Below are 8,878 nucleotides of genomic sequence, written 5' to 3' on the forward strand. Positions count from 1 at the left end.
GTGCCATATGCTTTGTTCGTTTATAACAGACACTAAGAATCCTGTTTTATTTGTGTGTGTTACTTCTATCTCATAACTTATTCTCAGATTACCTGAGAGTGTAAAAAGGGAGTACAGGGTGTAAATGAACAGAGAGGACTGGGCTGACCCTGCTGCTTCGTTACCCAAACAGTACATTTTTTTTTAACACTTTATTTCACATTTGTGGTTGTGCAAATACACAGGTCTATTTTCTGCTATTTCAGGTAGCAGCTCTGACTGCTAGTAGCTCTGTCCCTTTATTACTTCACAGCTGCTGTGTAAGAAAACTTCTCCCTTCTCTTTCTCTATTCCCTTTTCCTTTTTCCCTTTGTTTCCGGGAATCCTACAGTGTCTGGAGGGTTGAATGGTCCTTGGAAATCCAGGCTCACCTATAAGCCCCCTAGTTCTGTCTGGGCAGCTGTCTCACCACATCAAAAGTATACCATATTAATGAAAATTGAATGCTTAATGTAAATTCATCTTAGTCCTCAATGAAATGCATCCATACTGAGCTAGTAAGTGTATTAAGCCTTTAGTCAGTGTGCTATAAAAGTCACAGTGCATGGGAAGTGGGAACCTTTTTGTTATTTAATACTGTGTGTATTCTGTAGTTTTGCTGACTTTTGAAAATTTCTTCAGGAAGTGCAGTTTGAGACGCACGTTTGGAATAAGAGCCACATAATTCTTCCATAGGCTTCATTTGGATGCATTGCATATTCAAATACTCTTCTCCAGTGAACCTAACAAGAAGAAAACATGAGAAAAAGGGAAGAAAGTTAACATTATGATAAAACACCTGCAAGCAATTGTTACTTGTATATTTAGGCACCAATGGGGCTTTTTGAGTTCCCTGCTTATATGGAACGTGCAGTGTGAGCAAAGAGAATAACAATTGGAGGTGGAGGAGTCTTCCTCCAGAGTCTGTTCTGCAAGCACTTCTTCAGGAGAAGGTTTGTGCTGTTTGTGTCCCTGGCCCCTCCTCATACAGCATCTCTGGCACTGCAGGGGGCCCCAGGGCAGTGACAGCACCCTAGGACGGGTTGTTGGCAGGAAGACACATAAGCAGCGCTGCCTTCAAGAGGGAAGGCAGAGATGAACGTTTCAGAGATGCTTACGTCGCGTCAGTCTCTTTTTCCAAACTGAGCTGCTGAAATTCTGATGCTTGCAAACCCTTCTTCCCTTTCTGCACACAAACTGAATTGATGCAGAAGCAGCGTTGTCTTCTGTTTTGCTAAAAATGTTTTTTAGTAGTAACTCAGATTGTGCCCCGTTTTTACCCAAAAGACACCGTGGAAGGCTGGAAGAAAGAGTGGGTTCCTAATTGCTAGCAAACAAATGATGAAGTGTTATTCCTAAAGTGTGCCCAATAGAAGAAAACATTACTGCTATATACCCCTTCAGCAAGAGTTTAGTTCATGCTCTGGGTCTTCCAGAAAAGATACTACGTCATATTTCAAAAGAAAATCATTCGCAAAGCCAACCAGTCTTCTACAGTGGAGAAATGCAAAAAAGCTGTCAGAAACATTTTTCCCTTTGTGCAATCTTAACAAAAATAGCAGCTTGGGTTCCGTCTTGTTTCCAGGAAGGTAGGAGTGCAAGATTTCTGATTTCACAATACATCTGCGTACCTCCTGTGCCATAAAGGTCCTTCCAGGTTTTAAGCACTGATCGCGCAAAATAGGTATTGAAAGGCAGAGGGACAGCTTAATGGTTCGGGTGGTAGACTGACATTCAAAATAGTTGTCTCTTTTATATGTCTTACCCTGATGCACAAACACACAAATTCCACTGGTCCCAGCTTGGTTCAAAGGACTGTTGCAAACACGCTGGTGCTTCAGCATCAGTAATGCTAAAACAGCAGTGGGATCATAAGCAAATTTTCCTCAGATGGGAGATTTCTGGCAGCAGTTCTGCTTTGGTTCTACTCTAAGGAATACTCAGGGAGGCTGAAACTGCATCCCAGGAAGCAAAGAGCAGGCCTGAAGGCAGCCAGCTTGTGCCTTTTGTAACAGACTTGAATTTGGACTTACTGTGAGAGTAGCTTTACTGCAAGCCAGGTGTTCAGGTATTTTGGAGCAGGCCTACCAGCAGTAGGATGCTAGGAAGAGTGCAAGAAGTTTTTCTGAGACTCAGGGACTATACTGGGTTTGTGTGGCTATCAAGAAGTTATTAGTGATAAGTGCAATACTTAGATTGCCAATGGACTGACGGTGACAATTCGTATCAGCCACAGTTTTGCTGGTGACATTTTGACAAAAGTTAAGACCAGTAAATTCATTTGCAAAGCCTTGAAATGAGTAAAAAAACGATTAGCAGATAGTCATAGGGACTAAATGCTCATTGCAAGACTATTCATGAAAAAAAATCAATCAAAATAAATATTAAACTGTTATAGAGCTAGAATTTGTTTAGCTGCTGTCCAGATTTTGAAGCTTCTACTCTTGGAAAAAAAAATTGTTCCACTGAGAGGAGTTGAGCTTTGTTTTCAGGTAAGTCACATTTAAGGTATTTTCAAAATACTCTTAACAGCGCCTTGACTGCCAGAAATGACTCTGTGTGCCTGCACAGGCTGCTGCTTTTCACTGTTGCATGGAGAATGGTATGATGAAAACTCCGAGAAACACTTGAAACAAAAAAAGCGCTCCTTTCAGGCTAAACTTGCAATTACCGGTTCATTCCGATGTCTGAAGTAAGCACACTTTTGTACTGCTATCAGCTTTTCCTGCAGCTGAGATGGGCTCTGTAAGACCAAGTTCCCCAGCTCCCCAGTTACAGACAGCTGTGCGCCGAGAGATGCAGTTGTGAGAAACCTTAAGCCGCAGGAAAGCAGACCTGGCAAGCCCAGAGACACTCAGAATTTAGCTGTGAGCCACCAGCGGCCACCGCTGCAGACCCAGAGAAACAGCCGACTCCAGCAAGCACCATGGCTGGGGCTTCCTGGGCAGTCTCCTTCCCCAGCTGGCGCACCCAGCCCCTTCACTCCCTCCCAGCCATCTCCTGATGCAGGAGGAGACAGCCCCAGATCTGAAAAGCTCTCTATTGTATAGAAAAGGCATGCAACTGAGCTTTGAATACTGTTACTGTAACCAGAGCGATAGAATTAACCAACCATGGATGTTGCTATACTCCTTGTACAGCCCTATCCAACTGGACATTAAGTCTGGGGGCATGGAGTATACCAATCAGTGTATTCTTTGATCTGTATTTTTGTCCCTAGGTAATCATTAATGTGAACGAAACAATAGACAATGTGCTTCTGTCAGAGAAGGATGACAAAATGTAGTTTCGTGTAGTGGACTGAGAAAACTGGCCAGGATTGCCGGGACTGAGAGCCAATAGGGTAAAAGGTAATTCCGACAGGGGAGATCACGACCACCAACTCACGGACCACCGACCCAAGTAACACCACCTACTCAAAAGAGAACAATAGAAGAGGACAACTGAGTCTGCGCAGTAATCTAAATATGGAACGAGCAAGTTTGTACCAATCAGGAGAAAGGACAATAATGAATATGAATGAATACGTAAATTTTTGTTCTATAAATTGGATGAGAAAGGTGTGTAAGGTATGCACGCTAGGAGGAGCGATCCCCCGTGCATCCGGCACCGTGAATAAAGAATGCCTGCTCTTTAATACTAAATTACTGTTAAAGAGTTGTTTCTGATTTTACCGCGTTTTTCGGTAACATTACTGTAAAGATACTAGCTGTGCCTGGCCAATTAGTCCTGCTAAGCCAGGTAAATGTCAAGAGGAGATTTATTTAGCAGGAATTCCTTCCCAATATGATCCATTTCATTGTAGCAACACTTATCAAGGACCAAGGACGATTTACTGAGGTATGGTTTTAGAAATTGCGCCCAGATAATTTGCCTAAAATTTGTGATGCTTCTCCCCCTTTTTCTAAATAGGCAGCAAGTCCCCTTGCAAGAACTATTCCCCTTTCCATTTCGGAAAAATTATTGCTTTGTCATTGCAACCTCCAGAAAGCAGGGAAGAAATCCTTGTACGAGTCATACATTTCTCCTGGTAAGAAACTTCTGTTTTTCTCAATGTTCTTATGATGTTAGAGCTGTATAATAAGGGCCAGTTGGGTTTCCTGGCTTGGTCATTTAGAACAATTAAGTGAAGAAACAGGTTTGGCAAGGCTTTTAACTGTCTAACTGGCTGTTAATTCATGCCCAGCAGCAATAGGAGGGACATTCAGACTGGGAGAGAAAAAGCATCTATGTTATGTTCAGAAGTCTTTTCCCTTTTTTTGATAGCTAGCAGTGAGATGACTGTAAGCTCTATCTGACAGAAGGAGAGCTCGTTAAAAAAAGGAGGGAGATATTTAGATTGGAAGAAGTTGTTTATGTCTGTAAGAACCATAAACATGCAGACACAGATTATTTAGAAAATAGAAGTGTGTCACACAGAAGATCAAGGGGAGCAACTCCAGGAGTCTGTGTTAGCATTGCTGTTTTTCACACTATCAGACTGTACTCTTTGGTCCTGTGCTATACCGTTTGTGTAAAAATACACATCTAAATGCAAAGTGAGTGACTGTCCTTTACTGAATATTCAAGAGACAGCAAATTGGTGTTTAAGAAAATAGCATTTACCAGTTAATGTTAGAAAACCATTGTCTTTTTTTTCCCCAAATTAAATTATGATCTCTTTTGGAAGATTATTCTAATAAAATGTGCAGAAAACTTAGCACTATTAGACTGTAGCAAGGAATACTGAATTTTTTATCCAGGAAAGAAAAACTTGAGTAATTGTAATATTTAGCAGAATTGCAGAGAAAACCTGCAAACAGAAAATATGTAACTACAGATCCATAACAGGGATCGTTTGAAGAAAGTTGACTCACCTTGGACTGATGCCAGTGAGTGTCCAGAAACAATTTTTGTCATGTTACCTGAGGTGCCTATCTGCAGTCATACAGAGCAGGGTATTGCATCCTAAGCACTTGACTCTGTGTAGACCAACGGAAACACAATCAGTGCCTTACAGGAGGCAGGTGGCTACTTCATAATACTGGAAAGTAAGGGAATAATTGCAGTGTTGTATTCTTTGAAGAAGAAGGGTGCCTAGAATATTGGCAAGGCCGCTTTCTTGAAAATGAAATTATCTGCTTAGACAGCATGACTCCAAACCGTGTGAAGGCAAAGATTATTTCTCTCAAAATATGAAGGAAATACATGAGACTAGAGAAGCACAGTTTATTTATTTTAACAGGCTAGGTGATGTTTGTATTTCTGCAGGAGGAATGTAGTCAAACACAGGGACAAGAACTGATAGAAAGTGTCTGGGTCTATGAACACATTTTGACCTGCCTGTTCTTGGCTTCATGCACTGTATGGGTTAATCAGTCTGCCTGCTGACTTCTTTCACCTGTGTTTTGTGATTATTTAAATTTCACGTAATGTTTTTATCTTTTTGGATAAGGATGGTTTTCAACAGTATGGCAGCACTTCAGAAATTGCACAGCCTTTCTGACATGGTTGTGAAGTGTTTTCATCAAAGACCTAAGTATAAAATAACAGAGCCTGGAGAGGCAATAACTAGGCCTGAGCATCAAATGTAAGTTTTCTTCCCTGCAAGGCACCTCTACCCTTTCAACATGCTCTTTTTCAAGTATTATAGGCACCAGGTTTGCAGGGTAGTAACTGTGACAGCATTGTCAGACATTGTTCCAAATAATATTGTAAACATTCTGCAAATTTTCAGGAGGTCGCACTGAGTTGTTTTAAAGTGTATGTTAGAAATTATTTTTTCAAGTAATCTAACTGTATGTCATATCAATGATAAAGGGGAAGAAACTGAAAAATCTTTTAGCACTCATAATCATAAAAACAAAGTGTTTGTCAGGAGATTAGCAATACTCACGGCATTTTGTCCAGTTGCTTTTGCTAGAGCCATCAAACCAGCTGTATAGGTGCTAGGATGACAGTAATCACCATGGTGAAGAAGGCTGTAACTTCAGCTTCTTGAAACCTTTAAAAAAAAGGCATATTAGTTGGTCTTTCACCAGGCCAGAGCTTTCTGGTTTGGCTGGCAGTGTTCATGTTTTTCTTCTTGTTTACACTCAAAAAATTCTTTGTAATTGAAGCTTGTTGACAGAAAAAATAAAAATGGGAGGAAGAGTGCTCCTGTGTAAGAAACAGTAATTAGAATAGTGTGTGGTTGCCCAAAACTGTCTGCTGGATAGGTAAGGATTATATTGATGCATTTTACTTTTGCAGAGTACTTGTGAAATAATTTATCCATGAGAAGATGATGCTTGGCAAAGACCTGCTGTGTATTAAATCACCCAGCATCTTAGAGAACAAATTAGCAGCCACTCTGTAATATCCACATGCCTACTTATGACTAGAACCCAAAAATAATATGTTTGGATCATATTTTAGTAGTAAGTATACTATATACATAAGGACAGTGATCCTCAACCAGTATAAATCCTAAAACATTTTTAAAATTACAGTTACTACATTAAAAACTTGTTAAAAGAACTGCTGAGACTGATCTTACCAGGTAAGCATAAAAATTAATTTATATTCCAATACTGCTTAATAAATACATTGGGACTAAATCACCCAGTTCAGTCAATTAGTATATCTCATAGCCTTTCCATGCCTCAAACTCTGTTGCTTTTGCACTTTTGAAACTGTGTATTTGTTTTCATTCCTGCTTCTTTTAGCCACCTGTTGAGGCACTATATTTCCTTTTTACAATTTGTAATTGCCCTTGTAACCTTCTGTGGAATGCCTTGAAAAGAAGCAATTTCAATCACTTTTTCAAGCCAAGAGTTTGTTGATACAGAATCTGAAAATCACAGAAAAGACTGGGTTGGAAGGGACCCATGGTTTAGGAATTCTGAAGAACTGTACAGAGATGCTTTTCCTCAACAAGGGTGGTTTGGACTTATTAATGTTTTAGACTCTAGAGCATATTACATTCATTCAGTTGAATAAAGGTTTCATTGATCTGTCATTTCCAGAAACTGTGTAACTTCTGGTTTAGATATCTGTGCATCTCCATTGTCTGACTCTTCCTCTTGTCTTTCAGCTTTGATAGTAGTCCATACACTGTGTATTTCAAAACACTTGCCTGACAATAGCTAGTGGAGACTACCTGCTGCCCTTGAATTTATCCGTTTCCACGTGTAAAGAAACTGTGTCATTTTGAGGTTTTAATCTGTAACTATTTAGTCTCTGTGATGAAGAGAAAAGAATACTTTTTTTTTAAATGTTGCTGTGATATTTGTGATATTTTCTTTATTCTATAGTGGATGTATTAATTACCTTTATTGGCTGTCAACATCAAGTGTCTACCTGACATAAATTCTTTGTGGTTTTTGTGATATATTCTTTTTTTAATCCTTCCTCTGTGCTGGAACAAGCTCCTGAATTGCGAATCTCTTTATTGATTTGTTTTTTGGACAAGCATACACTCACTGGTAATAAGAAAGAATAAAGCACTGATTCTAAAGAAAGAACAATTAAAAGCCAAAAATTAGTTGTGCAGGTTTTTTTTAGTTGCTGAGGCAGAAGATATTGCAGTGGACCATGTTTACAGTAGAATAAAATACCAGAGGTAACTGTACTAGTAATAAAAAAAGATCTTTTTGTCTTGCAGTAAAAATGTGTGTCTATCCTGAAACCAGTCAGAGGCAAGCTAAGTAGTTCTGTACCTTGTGTTCAGATTTGGCTTCAGTGGCTTACACACTTTCTCACACTCCAAATTCCTTGTGGAATTGGTTCATTCTCTGCCTCAGTAGGATACTCCTTTACAAGTACAGCTCCCTCGATGACTCCCGGAAAACCCAAATTAAACAAATGTCTTTCCTCACAGGTAACGGATATATAGTCTACAAGGTTTTTATAGTATCAACCAGCACAGAAGTCAAGAAAAAAGATGACATTTCTTATGCAGCCCAAAGCAGCCAGCATGTAGCGACTTACATGTTGCTACGTCTAAGTCCGTAGCAAGAACTACCAAGTTACTTAGGCACTTCTTAAATCTTTGCTTGAGCGAATACAATTGTAAAGCCTATGTACACTGTGAAAAATAACAGGCCCAATTCCTGAGTCAGTGTAACTCATAAGCCTTTTAGACATGTCATCTGAAAAGTCAATAGTGTATATATCATGTATCTCATACAGCTGGCCTCAGCCCATCAATCCAGTCTGTTCAGATCCCTCTGCAAAGCCTTCCTACCCTTGAGCAGATCAACACTCCTGCCCAGCTTGGTGTCATTGACAAACTTACTGAGGGTGCACTTGATCCCCTCATCCAGATCATCGATAAAGACATTTAACAGAACCAGCCCCAGTATTGAGCCCTGGGGAACACCTCATGTGACTGGCCGACAACTGCATTTAACTCTGTTCACCACAACTCTCGGGGCTCAGCCATCCAGCCAGTTTTTTTACCCAGGAAAGACTACACCTGTCTAAGCCATGAGCTGCCAATTTTTCCAGGAGAATGCTGTGGGGAACAGTGTCAAAGGCTTTGCTAAAATCCAGGTAGCCTTTCCCTCATCCACTAGGCGAGCCACCTTGTCACAGAAGACATCAGGCTAGTCAGCCAGGATGTGCCTTTCATAAACCCACGCTGACTCGGCCTGATCGCATGGTTGTACTCCACAAGCCATGTGATGGCACTCAAGATGATCTGCTCCATAACCTTCCCCAGTACCGAAGTCAGGCTGACGGGCCTATAGTTTCCCTGATCTGCTTTCTGTCCCTTCTTGTAGATGGGCGTCACATTTGCTAACCTCCAGTCAACTGGGACCTCCCCAGTTAGCCACGACTGCTGATAAACAATTGAAAGTGGCTTGGTGAGCACTTCTGCCAGCTCCCTTAGTACCCT

This window comes from Phalacrocorax aristotelis, chromosome 4, assembly GCF_949628215.1.
Source record: "Phalacrocorax aristotelis chromosome 4, bGulAri2.1, whole genome shotgun sequence".
In the NCBI taxonomy this organism is placed as follows: domain Eukaryota; kingdom Metazoa; phylum Chordata; class Aves; order Suliformes; family Phalacrocoracidae; genus Phalacrocorax; species Phalacrocorax aristotelis.